At 40.6% G+C, this 16737-nt stretch overlaps 1 pseudogene; it reads right to left on the bottom strand.

Annotated features, from left to right (window-relative positions):
• Positions 1 to 12213: 12213 nt before the first annotated feature.
• Positions 12214 to 15186, bottom strand: LOC149404886 (uncharacterized; annotated as a pseudogene).
• Positions 15187 to 16737: the final 1551 nt, after the last annotated feature.

Raw genomic sequence — 16737 nt, forward strand, 5'->3', positions numbered from 1 at the left:
TTTCTATATCTTTAAATAAATTACATATATGGCGTGAATGACTAAAGATAATTCGTGTTTACATATAAATATTATAGTCAATGTCAATGAAAAGTCAGTAAAAATTGAATGAAAAGAAGATTTGGGGCACTGTTATCTATTTCATGGTATAATTTTATCATTTTAGTTAAACAGATGGTATGAACTCGATATTTTTGAAAACCAAATGTTAAACTCAATATTTCATTAAAACAAAAGGTATATATGTGTCATTTTCTAAAAAAAAATGAAAACGAGTTAATGATTATTTCAAAACTGTAACTATTTGGTAACATTTTTTTACCCATCATTTAATAGTGTTTATTTATTTCAAAAATAAGTTTGAGTGGTATAGAATAGATAGAAACAATTATATATATAAAAAATACTCTGTATTTAATGTTAGAGAAATAGCGGTATAAATATCTAAATTTTCGACTTGATACACTTAATTACCTAATTTTTTTTTCGACGAACAAAATAACTACTGTTTACTTTGAATTTCACCGTTACTACCTATCTCAAATTGATGATCCAGATTTAACGGTAATTTAATTCTTCATTTTTATTTAAATATAATAAAAGAAAATATAAAAATAATAAAACAAATAAGCAAATCATAGGAAATGAAATATAGGTAGAGAAATTTTATTAATTGGACATAAAAATTAACAAAATATCAAGATTAGACATCAGTTTTTAAAAATATCCAAAAAATAGACTTTTGGACCATAAATGGACAAAAATGCCTCTCTAACCAAATTTATAAAATTTGTCTCTCCCTCTCATTTTTACTTCACTAGAACCACTCTCTCTCTCTTAACAAAAAAAAATTTCTAATTCTCTACGATATTGTACGATGGTGTACGGTGAAAAACGAGCCGATACGATGGCGTACGATGGACCCTCTTCGAATTTCGGCGGTGGTGGAGGCTCGAAAATCCGAGCTCTCAAAACGACAAAAAATGTGGGTTTTCAATGATTTTCTTTTTAAATCTCATTGGATATAGTTAGAATAGTGATTAGGTGTTTGTATTTATAAGATTTTGGCTTATTTGAGTCGGATTTAGAAAGTCAGGATTTGAAATTTGGGATGAAATACGATGTGATACAATGAAAATCATTAATCGTACGATGCCATACAATGGGATACGATGTCATACGATGAAATTCATAAGTGTATGATGTTAGACGATGATATACGATGACTTTAAATTTATTCAAAAAATTTGGTCGTACGATGCGATATGATATCGTACGATGCTATACGATGAAATACGATGCTGAACGATACTATATGATAATTTGCAATTCTGACATATTTTTTTTAGACAATTTGAAGTTTATTTACAACATGTCTTTCCCGGGTCGAATCACATACGGTGGGACCGGTATCTTGAAGATTGTTAGAAAGATATTTGACGATCTTAAAATCAAAGATCGAATTGTCGGGACTCCGTTCGAGCAATTTCTTACGGAGACCGAACCCAATTTCTCTCCGATTCTCATACACTCTCTTGTACAACATAAGATCAAGGAAACGACACGGAGAGAGATACAGTTTGGATTAGGCAGTAAACAAGTGACATTTGGACGCCTCGAATACTCTTTGATTTGTGGGTGTACTAATGAAGACGGTCCGTCCAAGAATGAACAAGACCAGTGCACGAGCGATAGATTGATCATCGAGCTCCTGGACGAAGTGGTTGGTTGCAAGTTAAGTGTATTGGCAACGACGTTCAACATTTGTCAGAATCCGAACGATGCATTCAAGCTCAAACTTTGCGTATTACTAGGGAAACTGGCCAATAAAGTGATCGAAGAAAAGTGAAAAAAATTTCTGATATCGTGGAAGACTTGTCGTTCTTCTTCAAGATGTAATGGGGGAAATATAAGCTGGTCTGAGACATATTCCAGCCACACGGTCAACTTGAAGCACTATCACGAGGCGTTTCTGAAAAAGTTGAAGGAAAAGCCGGATGTGACTCAAAAAAAGGCCAAGTACACGTTGATGGGTGATTTGCATACCTTTCATTACTGGGCATACGAGGTTATCCTAGAGATCGAGATTAGATTCGGTTCAAGCCCCGGTATTCGAGTGCCTAGGGTGCATTCATGGTCTAGCAACGTAGTAACTTATTTTAACTTTAAAAAAATTTATGTCACTAACTTTGAAATATGAATAAATTTTTTGGTTTTGTAGTTGGCGTTCTTCAGATGCTGAGACCACAGACAACAGAGAAAGAAGTTTTCGCTTTGCATGAGACGTAGACGAGCAAATGTCTATATCCGATTCACGAGGGAGATGACACGACGGAGTCGCGTACTATTGGTGAGGGAATCGACCTAGTAGCGTCAGTCGCGAAGGAGGCCGATGTCCTCGGATTTGACGATGACTCAGACGAAGAACATGTTTCAAACACTCTGCGTCCTCCTTATTCAAGAGCTTCTCGTCCCAAAGCGGCCACTCGCCCTGAAGCTTCTCCTCGTCCCGAAGTTCCTGAGTTTCCCGCTCCCGAAGCGGCCGCTGGTCCTGAAGATCCCGCGCCGTTTGAAATAGCGCAGGAGATGTGGGAAAAACTAAGGAAATCTCAAGGGATTAGCTTACACGTCTTGAATACGAACAACTATAGAATAAAGGGAATCATGCGGGACCAGGTATAAATATTTTCAATAGAAATTTAATTTCGTTGTCGTTCTTAGTCATTAATTTCTTTAAAAAATATATATTTTATGACTTTTTACTTCAAGATTCGCATGCGAGAAAGGTTCAACGTCATCTTCACTGACGTTACGGGTTTACTTGGGGGTGAGGTGTCCACTATTTAAGCTGAAAGGGAGCGATGTCGGCCTAGTCCTCATCTTCCTCCTTCTCATGAGCGGCCTTCGACTTATCTGCCATTTTCACCTTCGAGGCCTTCGTCTTCTTCTCATAAGTGGTCTTCGACTAAAGCGCCAATTTCTTTTCCGAAGCCGCCTTCGAGTCCTCTCTATTAACGAGACATTCCAGACAAGAAACTTCCGCTTAAAAAACCACCTAAGAGGAAACACATAGAGCCACAAAAAATCAATCTCAATAGTCTCATCAACGACAGAATGATGCATAGGAATGCATTCACTGATTCGACGAAGCCGAAGTACAATGAAAAGCGGCTCTTTGTGTTCAAGTGTTTGAAGGAAGCAAAGGACATGGAGTTTAATCCATTTGTTAAGTAGATGCGGACGTCAAAATATCAATACCGTTTCATGGCTTCGGTTCGACTCAAGACTCACGATGCTCCTCTGTCTTTTTTCACTGTACTATTGGAGTGCACGAGATGCCTTCATGATTCGGTACGTTGAATGAATACATATATGTTATAATACACATTTTATTTTATTATAAAGCAAATTAATATGTTCGTACACGTTCGCAGCATTTTGATGTCATTCTATGAATGCTTCGGACTTGCCAGCGACAGCTCAACGAATATCATCAAGACATCTGAATCATGAATTGTCGGTGGGTCCAGAACGTGTATGGCCGATACCTGAACGAAGAGGAGAATAAGAAAAATTCCATCAAAATAAGGACGGAGCCCGAGCCCATGGAATGGGATATGAAATCGGTGTTTATCCCAATGGATGGGTACATAAACTCGTAACTATTGCCATGGACGGGAGCGCGGGAGATCTTATTCGTCGTCAACTTCAAGAACCTTCATCGATTCACATTCCGGGTCGACTTAGACGAGTGGACCATTACCATCCTGGATTGCCAGAAGGACCTCATGTAATAAAAAATATTTCAACAAATTGATGGAGGTACGTAAAAGTATAACTTCAATTTATTAACATGTGTAGTTAATAAGATTCCTATTTTTTATAACCGTGCACAATTGGAGTTGAGCACTACCTAGGGTTATGGCCCTGGGTAGTTTATTTAACGAGCACCGTTTGTCGTATCGGGAGCTAGTCGGCGACCGAATAAAATTTCATATTTTCACATGGCTGGTCGATCAGAACGTCCCATAATGTTTGGACAGGTAAACATGTAAAAAAAAATTGACAAGTCTATAAAATGTTTCAATTTTTTTTAAATAACTTTTTTGTATTTTTTTAGCGGTGATTGCGGGATGTTTGCAATGAAGTATGTCGAGTACATGAGGACGTTTAGGAAGAAATGGTGCTGCGACTTATTTTATGGAAAAATTGTCCCGTAGTACTTATTTTTTAATATTGTTGTAATATTTTTAGTATATATGAACTAAATTTAAAACATTTTGTAATCGTTTGTTCGCTTTGATATATGAAATTGTAAAGTAAGTAGTTTATATATATGATATAAGCAAAACAAATAAAAACTATTAGCCCAATCTTCTAATAGTTTATAGTTTGTAATCAAGCTGGCTTGGTGGATGGTAGAACAACGGAAGGAAGGAATGCCGAATGACATGTGGGCCTAACGGTAGTGCCATGTACCGTGTGGGAGAGAGACGGAAATACACATTCCGACAGTTGGCGGAAGATGGCAGGGGGCAGACCGAAAGTGTGTCAGACATTTATTACCGTTGGATTTCTCAAGACGTTACACAGTGTAACGTATATGATAGCAGGCTGTACTAAAGCAATTAATTTGTCCGTTAATTGACCGTTGGCCCTCCGAGTTTACACATTTCTTTAAATTTTAACCCACTTTTTATTTCTCCTATAAATACATCCGAATTCTAACAATTTTAATCACAACTCAATCTCTCAAACTCTCAAAATCTCTCAAATTCTCCACATAAAAAATTTATAAGTTTGTATTCTAAATTTATTTTTATAGTTAAGTTAAAAAATAATTAGTATGTACTTAAGTTTTTTTTTTCTATTTAATTTTATGTACTTAAATTACTAATTCTAAATTTATTATAGATAAATAAGTTTACAAAATATTTATTATATACTTAAGTTAGTGTTCTAATTTTTTTTGAAATAGTTACGTTTATATCATTTTTATATCATATACTTAAGTTTGTTTTTTAAATTTTTTTTTGAAGAGTTATGTTTTAATTATAGTTTATAAAAAGTTTACAATGTATGCAGAGCCATCATCCCACCGAGGTTCTCGTTGAGGTTCACGTGAATCGCGTCGAAGTTCTAGTCGCACTCTCATGCCGTCGCAATCACAACTACAAGACGAGCAACACGACGAAGTTCAACAACCCTCTCCACCTCACCAATTTCCATAAAAATTGATTAAACCTTTCTGAAAATCCCTATTACATCGAATTCCAATGACCGCAATGGCATCCACCAAATGTCCCTCTAGAATTAGCCCGATTCGCCCCGATCTCCCCTTATCAACCTGAATATCTACCACAATTTCTTTCACAACAACTTCCACCTCCTCTCCGTCCAATTCACGAACAATATGATACACAACATCATCATCCTCATGACCAACCTTCTAGCTCCCATCAAAATCCACACGAAGACCCTTACATGGTGTACCGAGAACAACTACGTAGATTTGAAGAACAACATGAGGCACCTCCACCCCCTCAACACGTGCCATCACCTCCACCACCTCAAGTCGAGCCATCACCTCCACCACCTCCACCATCTCAACACGAGTCACCTCAAGACGAAGCTCCCGAAGCACAACAACCTCCACAAGAGAAGAAGGAAAGAAAATCCCGTTCTGAAATGTGGAAATACTTCATCGAGTTCAACGACGACGAAGGAAAGAAGGGAATATGCAACAAATGCGGGAAGCACGTCAAAGCCGACTCTACCTCTCATTGTAGTTCTTCGTTGCACCACCACTACAGGGTCTGTGTCTTGAAGGAATCTACATCCATGATAAGTACCCACGATCCCGTAGAATTTAGAAAAGAACTAGTTAAGTACATAGTTTCTACTGACCAATCATTTTCTCACGTAGAAAGCGCAGGCTTTGGTAGATTTGTGCATTACTTAGTTCCTGGTATAAACATTATTTCAAGAAAAACTCTTCGAAGTGATATATATATTATGAGAAAATTTTTGGAAGATAAAGACACACTTAAAGCATGCTTCATGTCTGCTAGGTTTAACGTGGCCCTCACTTATGATATATCGTCTGGAAATGCAAAATGGACTACATGTCTATTGGAGTTCATAATAAATAGAGGGTAGTCATACCGCTGATGCCATATCAGGCTTGGAATCTCAACAAGAGGATCGTAGTCTTTAAGATAATAGATGGTAGTCATACCGCTGATGCCATACTAGCAATCCTTCTAGACATTATATAAGAGTGGAATTTTCAGGATAGAATAATTTCAATAACCCTAGATAACGCCACAAACAATGATGCCATGATGAGAGCCTTACGTCTTAAGATCCCCAATCAAGAGCGTCTTTTACACCAAAGGTGTGTAACCCACATCATAAACCTCATAGTGAAAGCCAGGTTTAGGCATTTTGATGAGTGTATCCGTAAGACTAGAGACGTCATATCTTAGTTAAACAGTTCGAACCAAAGGGTAGACGACCTTAAGAGGCGTTTTTTAATCAACGGTCTTGAGGAGAGGCAATTCCACACCAATAACAGGATCAGGTGGAACTCAAATTTTTAATGTTTCATTCTTTCTTGTCCAAAAGACATGTAAAGATTACACGAGAATTCGTGAACAGAAATGGAGGCAATGACATAACTGAAACAGACATTGCAAGGGCTAAGGTCTTTACTCATTTTCTTCACGTTTTTTACGCTGAAACATGTGCATTATCTACTGTTTATACACTCACATCTTATTTAGCCATACATAGTGTTACAAAAATTTCCGAACATCTTCATGATTGCAACCATTTCGAAATTTTGCAACCATGCGTAGAATCTATGATAGCAAAATATTCAAAATATTGGGGAACTACAAAAATTCCTTACTTACATGGTTTTGCATGCATTCTAGACCCTCGAATGAAATTTTGGGGTTATTTGACATTTTTACAATATTTAAAACATCATACTGGACAAGATTACGTTACACATGATCATGCTAGGGTCGTGGAAGAGTTTTACTCCTTTTCAGGTTCTACCAACATCAAGCTCCTGCGTGTCTAGAGCCGAGTCCACCTCGACACTCATCAACAAGCAAAGGAATGTTTCGAGACATAGCTCGATTTGCTCGAGGTGGAACTTCATCTCCAAGATCATCACTGCATCCCCAACCCAATGAAGATACAGCTTCCAACGACGAGATCGCGTTATACACCTCTCAACAATTTGATTCCATGAACCAAGACGACCTCAACTTGCTAGCGTGGTGGCGTCAGCACGAGAACATGTTTCCGATCTTGTCGAAGATGGTCCGAGATGTTCATTCGATCCCGGTCTCAACGGTGTCGTCCGAGTCCGCATTTAGTAGGTCGAGTTGCATCCTTGATGATCGAAGGCAGAGTTTGAAACCCGAAATGGTTGAGGCTCTCACCATATACAAAGATTGGTGTCAACACGAACAACGTTCTCAAGAAACATTTGTGAACATTGATCTTGTTGATAACTTTGATATAAACTTTCAAAACATGACTATTAATGAAATGTAGTCTTGTTGTAATGTTTTATTCATAATATTTTTGTAATGTTTTAACTTTATTTAAAAAAAAAGTTATTAATAAAGATGAAATTCAGTTTATATATTAGTACATTCTTTTAGAATTTTAACAGTTTAGTCCCTTTCATTTACCATTTAAATTTGATTTTTTAATTTTTTTTAATTACTTAATGGAAGTTAACGGAAATCCATATTTCCATTAAGCTTAATGAAAATTCCATTTCCAATAAGCAATTGAATACACCAAAATGCCTAATGGAAATGCCATTTCCAATAAGCAATGGAAGGTGCCTTATTGGAAATAGAATTTCCATTTCCTTCCAATAGCCATGATGAGTTTGTAATCGTATAGTTATGATATAAACTTCTAAAATAAAAATAACAACACTAAAATATGAAATAACACTCAAATTATTAGCCCAATCTTAAATTAAAAATTTTAATTGTATTCTTTTAAACTTCTAAAATAAAAATAACAATACTTTTAAACATATAAAAAAATATTCTTCTAAAGTTCTAAAAAACATAACACTTATCTAAAAATAAAGGTAAAATAATAGTGTTATTCTAAATTTCTAAAATAAAAACAACGATACTTTTATACTTATAAAAAAAAATTAACTATTCTTTTAAACTTCTAAAAAACATAACTATTCTTCTAAACTTCTAAAATAACCTTCTGTTTTCAATCCTCCAAGTGCATGTCTTTCTATGATATCCTTTACCACCACATTTGCCGCATTTTAGGTGGATAACAACATTTTCACCTTGAGATGGTTATCGATTGATCCTTTGTCTTCCTTGTTTAGTTTTTTTTTTTTTTGGTCAACCGGCTTGTTTCTTTTCAACTGGTTCCGCAATTTTTTTTATCTCATCAGGTACATTCCACTGTTCTTCATCCTCAACCGGATATATGGCTTCCTTGCACATTTCAATCCATGACTCCTTCAAATAGAAGTGACTACATAAGAAGTAAACGTCGACATCTCGATGTTGGGCCGATACGATGGAATGATTGCACGGGATGCCCAATTCCCAGGTGCATGTCTTCGCCATCAAGTCTAAATCGAAATCACATCTTACGTCTTTGACATGATACTCATATAGACCAAGTCCATAGGCATTGACGTATTGTGCCTTATTATTTAGATTTGCGAGATCACTTTGCCTCGTTCGTGTCAATTTTGTGTTCAACTTGTGACGATATCTTCTCGATCAAAAAATCAAGTTTGGAGTGTGAATCAAATGAACTCAAGCAACGTTGTAATTGGAAACGTTGTAGCATCCCTTGTTTTATTGTTGAAGCTTTATGCGTTGTTGCTTGTTATTAGGTCGTACCTATACAAAAAGAGCAACTTTTATATTAGGGTTGTGCACGGTCCGGTCCGGTCCAAAACCGGCCAAAAATATAGGCCGGACCGCTCAAAACGGTACAAAAAATCCAAACCAGACCGGACCAAAAATTGTAAAAACCGAACCAGATCAGACCGTTTTGAATCCCGTCCGGTTTAAACCATTTTGAAACATTTGGACCATTTTGAACCGTTTAGACCAGAACGTTATAGACTGTTTTGACCGTTTGGACCGTTTCAAACCGTTTTACATAATTAAAAAAAGAATCATTAATTTTTCACGAAAACAAAAAATATATAATCATGTACGGGAGGGAAACAGATGCATGAATGCCTAATTTGGCTAGTTGGAGATAAAAAAATTTTAATAAACCGGTCCGGTTTAACCGTATTTAAAAAAATAAAAACCCAACCGGACCGTTTGTAACAAGTAGACCGGACCGGATGAAAAAAAAAATGTTTTAAACTAGACCGGCAGTTTAAAAACCACTGGACCGGTTCAGTTTACGATTTTATTGTTTTTCTGCACCGACCAATTTTATATAATCACTAAATAAAAAAAATCCATATCGATAAACAAAGTTGTAGAGATTTACCGTTTTCCAAGAAAGAACGCTCTGGCCTATTGATCAAAACCAACTTCTTCGAATATTTTGCCATCTCGATATCTTTTCATCTCAACTGTCTAAAATTAGCTTCAATGTTGTTTTACTGTGGGATTCAGGCCAACACTAAGAAGTAGGGCCCAAGCCCACGAATTTGTGATGGCAGGTCCAAGAATAGCCTCAGCCCGATAGAATATTCAAATATCAGCTCGAGATAACCACTCTGCGAAGACTCGCAAGAACAAGGCCAGTCAGCCCGAACGATCCGTAACCACTATCCATACGAATGAGTCTTTAAACAACATATGTCCCGGAACACTAACTGACATACGACGTGTCAACCATAACGCGGAGCTCGCAATCTCACCTCTGTTGATGTCGATTTTCAGATCGATCAACAATCACAAATAAAGAATGAAACGACAAGTATTTAAGAAGGGTTTAGAAAGACGTCGTATAAGAAGCAAGTTAATAATAAAGAATTATATAATAATATACGAATATTAATTACTTTTATTATTTGGAAGAGGGTTACAAATGGACGAGGTGACGAACTCAACAGGTCGAGCTCAAGACTCTAAATAAAAGAGTACAAAATTGAATTCAGTGGAAAAATGAGATATGGAGCTTGAATGTGCGAAAACCGTCCTCTCCCCTTCTATTTATAGGCGAGATGGAACCTTCTGGCCGAAGACACGTGTTCCTCGATCCACACTCATCGCCGCCGAGGTCGTAGTCGTCCGAAATCCGATCTTCGCGGCGCGGTCTACTCTTTGACTGATCCTTCTGATCAGGAAGACGTGGTCGAACTGGAGTCCTTCATCGAGCCGAGAAATGTTTGTTGGGCTTGTACCGATCTGTCGAGAGCGAGCCATGTCCGTAACCGATATCGCGGGCCGTTCTTCAAATGGATCGTGGGCTTCAATCGGGCCTAAGCCCATTTGAAATGATATTTTAATATTTGAGTTTTTATACCCCCACAATTAGCCCCCAAATATTTTGAAAATATTTCGAATATTTTGAAAATATTTCGAATATTTTGAAAATATTTAACGCGGGGAATTCGAATTGTTCCGAATAAAAAGGGGGGAGATTAAAGATTTGGGACCACGTGGCGTCGTGTGAGAGCGCGTCCTCTTCACACGTGTCGTGACATAACTGTATTTCGTAAGTCGAAGTCGAAGAGTCGGAGAATCTGTTATCTTTGCAGATATCAAGGAAAATATCTTAGATTTTATTTGATTTGATTTCCGAAATCATTATATTTTTTCGGGATTTCGGGTAATGATGAAACATATAAATAAGCGTGCCGAAGAGTTACTTCTTCTCACTTATATTCTCGTCGTCCGCGGTTAAAAGGTAACTTTCTCTTCTGAGTTTCTCTCTCTACTCAAACTCTCTCTCTAAGTTCTTCGATTTTGGTTAGACTTCGACCACTTTTTATTCTTAGTTCGGCCAGCGAACTCAAGAAAGTTCATTAACTTTAAACACTTCGCCCCTAAAAACCATAGTTTTAGAATGTCGGGCTCGGGACTTCGTCCATCAGGGTCTCAACCTTTAGGGAACGAAGACATATTGTTACCTTCTGCCGTGACCTCGACCGACCTTGGGAGAATCCGTGAAAAGTATCAGATTCCCCCAGAAATTATTATTCTTCTTCCTCCACCTGGGGCTACAGCCGACACCGTAGTGGAGGGTTATTGTTGTATATATGAAATATGGCTGGAGAAGTGTGGCTTAAGATTTCCCCTTCATCCTCTCCTCTTTGACTTCGCCCAGACTCTAGGGTTGACCCTTCCCCAGATGTGTCCGAATTTTGTTAGGATGGTAATGGGTCTGATAGTTGTGGCCTATGAGGAAAAAATCGAACTCACTTTGATGGATCTAGTCCGTCTTTGTGTGGTCAAGGCGAACTCGAAACACGATCCGAAGTGTTTCTACCTCTCGAGAGCCGCGGGCAAGGGTGTGATCTCGGGCCTCCCTTCGAAGGACAAATTTTGGGGGAGGCGATATTTTTACTTTGCTGTGAACGAGCATTCACTCGGGGATCGAGCTCGTTCTTTCTCATCAAAATGGGCGAGCTCGCCGAGTATGCATAAAATTTAGTTCGCCAGTATTTATATTCTTCACAATGAGATTTACTTATCATTTTCATCATCATTTTTTTATATAGAAAAAATCAAAGCACCATCCCAAGGAGTGGAGTTCGCCAAGAAATTAACGTTGCTGCAGTTGGGCGAAGTAGAGTGGTCGAGCTTCACCCCATTCAGATTCATTTCGGCCAAAGTTTGGCCTTTTCCACCAAAATTATCAGAACACCTCGAAGAAGGTCGGTTCAACAATTTTGCCATTGTTTTCTTATTAATTTTGACCATTCTTTATTATTTTCCCTTAGTAAGAGACAATATGAGCACTCCGATCAGTGCTCGGGACGCAAGGAAATAGAGGAAGGGGGGTGCTGCCTCGACTTCGGCCCCGATTCCTCTCCAGGCGGATACTCCCGAGGTCGAAGTTACTGGAGTTTGTCTTGTATCCGACATCCCGATCGTCTTGGTGCCTTCCGATGAGGTAACCGAGATGGCCGAGGATGCTCCAACAGGCGTTCAGGAAACCGGGCCTCTACCTCGGATCCGGGCCTCAAGAGGGTTATACCAGTCGAAACAATCAAACAACCTTCTATTGCCCATCCCTAGTCTCGTATTCCCCGGAGTATTGGTTTGCTACGAGTTTGGAGTCGCAGAAAGCTTCCACTTTCTTTGATCCAACAGCAGTGGCCAACCTAAGTCCGGCGACTAGTGCTTCGTACTCGGCTTCGTTGTTTGATGCGACGAAGTCGAGCCTAAATGACTGTTCTATAGTCTCACTGTTGGGGGAGGTTAGGTGTATTCCCACTCCAGCCCCTTGCTTCGATGATGCCCCGTCCACTTTGAGTGTCCAGGTGCCTTCGACTTCGGTCACGGTGGGACTTTCCCTCGGGAGTTCGATGATGAAATCCGCTAAAACTTGCGATTTTGCGGATGTCTTCACTCGGTACTCGATGTCGTATTCGCTCAGCTCCACGGCCCACTTGGTTAACCTTCCTGATTGGTTAGGGCTATGTAGGAAACTTCTGAGCGGATGTCATGTCATTACTATTATGGTGTGAGATTGGAAGTATGGTCGAAGTTTTCGCGCGGCGGAAACGACGGCCAAGGCCAGTTTTTCCATAATAGGGTATCGAGTTTCAGCATCGACTAACGACTTGCTTGTATAAAATATTGGTCGTTGGTCCCCTTGCTCTTCCATGACGAGTACTACACTAACTGCCGCTTGAGATACTGCGACGTATAGATAGAATGGCTCCCCTGCAACGGGTTTTGCCAGGATTGGGGGTGTCGATAGATACTCTTTCAATTTTTTGAACGCCTCTTCGCATTTGTCGTCCCATTCAAGCTTCTTATTTCCTTTAAGGAGCCGATAGAAAGGGAGACATTTATCTGTTGACCGAGAGATGAAGCGATTGAGGGCAGCGATGCGTCCCGTCAACCTTTGAACTTCACACCTATTACGGGGCGAAGGCATCTCTCGTAAGGCGTGTAATTGATCCGGGTTAGCCTCAATTCCTCGTTGGGTAACTAAATACCCCAGGAACTTGCCGGATGATACTCCGAACGAACATTTGGCGGGATTGAGTTTCATTTTATATTTATTCAATACCTCGAAACATTCCACCAAATGCCCTATGTGGTCGTTCTCCCTTAGGGATTTTACTAGCATATCGTCGATATACACTTCCATCGTCTTCCCTATCTTTTCCTTGAACATTTCGTTGACTAACCTTTGATAGGTGACGCCAGCGTTCTTTAGTCCAAAGGGCATGACCTTATAGAAATACGTGCCACGGTCGGTGATGAAAGCTGCTTTTTCTTGGTCATCCGGATGCATCAGGATTTGGTTATATCTTGAGAACGCGTCCATGAATGAGAGTATTTTATGCCCCGCGGTCGCTTCGACTAGCTGGTCGATGTGCGGCAACGGGAAGCTGTCTTTGGGGCATGCTTTATTCAGATTGGTGAAATCGACGCATACCCTCCATTTCCCATTTTTTTTCTTTACGACGACAGTGTTTGCCAGCCAATCCGGGTATTTCACTTCGCGGATTGAATCTGCACTGAGCAGTCTTTCGACTTCGTCGTTGACTACCCGTGCCCTGTCGGGACCGAGCTTTCGTCTTTTTTGTTTTACCGGTTTAAAACTGGGATCGACGTTAAGTTGGTGAGACGTGACGTCGATGCTTATTCCTGGCATATCTTCGGTTGACCAGGCGAAGGTGGATTTGTTTCGTTTTAAGAAACAGATCAGTTCTCGCCTGATGCCACCTTTAAGCTTAGTTCCGATTCCTACACACTTGGAAGGATCGGAGCCATCGAGCTGTACTTGAACTGTTAACTCAGTGCTTGGCGCATCAAGGGAGTCGGGGTCTTCTAGTGCAGAAACGCTCTTGGCCGACTCCACATTCATTAATTGCTATTGCTCTTCTTTAATTGTCTTGGCACAATGTTTGTGGCTAGTGAGATAACAACTGCGAGAGGTTGCCTGATTACCTCGGATCTCTCCTATTCCCTCAGGCGTAGGGAAACGAATACATTGATGAAAGGTTGAAGGCACAGCCCTCATCATATGTATCCATGGTCTTCCCAAGATAATGTTGTAGGGGGAGAGACAGTCTAGTACTTGAAACTCTACTATTTTGTTGATTCCATGTGTTTTTACGGGCAACCTGATTGTTCCCAAGGATGGAGTAGTGGACCCATTGAAACCTGTTAAATGGGTTCGTTCTCTTTCAATCTCGTCTTCATCGATTCCCATCCTTGCCAGGGTATCCTTGAAGATATGATATACAGAGCTGCCTCCATCGATTAGAACTCTCGCAACTTCACAATTAGACACGTCGATCGTGATCACGAGTGCGTCGTCGTGTGGTTCGGTTGTCCCAATTGCTTCTTTTTCGGAGAACGAGATTTGAACATCTTGTTCTACTCTGATTTTGGTTGTTTGGTTACTCAATCGTCTTTGATGTGTTTTGATGGAGTTAACCGTTTTGTTGCAAAACTTTGAGCCGCCCATTATGAAGTCAACTCTGTGTTTTGCGACAGTCGGCGGGGAGTTTGGTTCCCCTTCCTCCTCGGGTCTTGCTCTCTTGGGGGAGGGGTTGCCCCTTCCCCTGTTGTTTCTATTGAAGATTTTCTTCTTTGGCGGGGGTCCTAGATCAACATCTTTCAGTTCCCCCTTCGCGTATTTCTCGGCTAAAGCCTTACGCATGGTTTCGCAGTTAACCGTGTCGTGGCCGTTAGCCTTGTGGAAACTGCAATACGCATTGGGGTCCCTTGTCCATTTCTTAGCCTGGGGATCTCCCTCCTTAATGTCATCACTGACATTGAGCATATAATTAGGAGGGGCGTGTTGCTTTTTGGCGTGAGGTACGGCGTCGTGGGGATTAGTCCTGCGAGGATTATTCCCAGCGTTTACGGGCCTCACCCAAGGGTTGGAGGGTGGTTTCTTTTCGGCCGCGCGTTGCCTCTCGTAGGAAGCAAATTCTTCTTCGGCCTTTGCATAATTCGCGGCCTTATGAATTGCATCCTCTAGCGTGAGGGGGCGGTTAACAGTCATCTCCAGTTTCAGCTTTGAATCGTGCCTTAGCCCGTTCCTCAGAGAGGTTATGGCAGACTCGTGGCATACGTTAGAGATTTTCTAGAGTACGTCCTTGTAACATATCATGAAATCCTTCAAAGATTCGTTCTCTCTCTGTTGGATCCCCCATAAGTCTGCTATGGTCAGGTCGTCCTCCACGAACATCGAATAATATTTCAGGAATGCAGCCGATAGCTTATCGAAACCATCAATTGAGTTTGGTTCGATTTTGGAGAACCATTCCAAGGCGGGTCCGAACAAGCTCTCGGCGAATAGTTGGCAGTATCATGCCTCTAATTCTCTTTTAGAGAGCATAACCCGTCCCATTGCGACTCTGAAGGACAATATGAAAGCCTTCAGACTTGAGGTGTCGTTGTACCGTGGGAGGCGAACCTTTCCGGTATCTCCCAGTTGCACTTCAGTGATGTTTCTGGCGAAAGGAGTTCGCCTCGTTTCTTCTACGAGACGATCTATCTCGGGAGTCGAGCTGGTCGCAGAATGAAATTCTGAACGAACAGCTCTCAGCTCGGCCGTTATAGATTCCTTGAACCTCTCCAGTTCGGTCATACTGGGTTCGCCACCACGAAAGAGGCGAGGTCCCGATTGTGCCGGACTGGCCGCGGTTATACTTGCCGGGCCCTGACGGGTCTGATTCACCCCGCCAAAACGCTGGGGAGTGAATGTTTGATATATCGCTTGAGGGCGAGGTCCCGCATCAGTCGGGAAAGACCCGGACGGTGCTCCCCCGAGCGGAGGCGGAGGGAGTCCGGAAGGATCGATCGTGACTTCTGTCGCGACCTCGCCAGCAGTTCCCCCAAGCTGAAAGCTTGTGATGGGAGACTGGTCTGCTCCTCGGGCGACCTGTATCCCAGAGAAATCCAGACGGACTCCGAGAGGGATAGCTCGGCTTGTTTGCGCAACCAAGGTTGCTTGGCGAGCTGACTCAGAGGCGGTCATATCTCCGTATCCTACTTGAGGATCTGGGATGCTTCGAGGAGTCGAGAGAGTATTCAACCGGTCATTAAGAGCGCGGTTGGTCTCGGCTTGCTCATCTATCTTTTTGGTCAGCATATCCAGGATTGCCCTGATCCCCGAGGGGATCTCCTCTCCGGATTCGTAATGAGTCGGAGTGGAAGACATGATAAAAAAAAATTTACGGACTGCTTCTTCCGAGATTGGTCTTTCTGAATATTCCCACAGACGGCGCCAAATTGTTGATGTCGATTTTCAGATCGATCAACAATCACAAATAAAGAATGAAACGACAAGTATTTAAGAAGTGCTTAGAAAGATGTCATATAAGAAGCAAGTTAATAATAAAGAATTATATAATAATATACGAATATTAATTACTTTTATTATTTGGAAGAGGGTTACAAATGGACGAGGTGACGAACTCAACAGGTCGAGCTCAAGACTCTAAATAAAAGAGTACAAAATTGAATTCAGTGGAAAAATGAGATATGGAGCTTGAATGTGCGAAAATCATCCTCTCCCCTTCTATTTATAGGCGAGATGGAACCTTCTGGC

This window comes from Urtica dioica, chromosome 2 (assembly GCF_054948205.1).
Source record: "Urtica dioica subsp. dioica isolate 48M chromosome 2, U.dioica_male_clone48M_v1_H2, whole genome shotgun sequence".
Classification (NCBI taxonomy): Eukaryota; Viridiplantae; Streptophyta; class Magnoliopsida; order Rosales; family Urticaceae; genus Urtica; species Urtica dioica.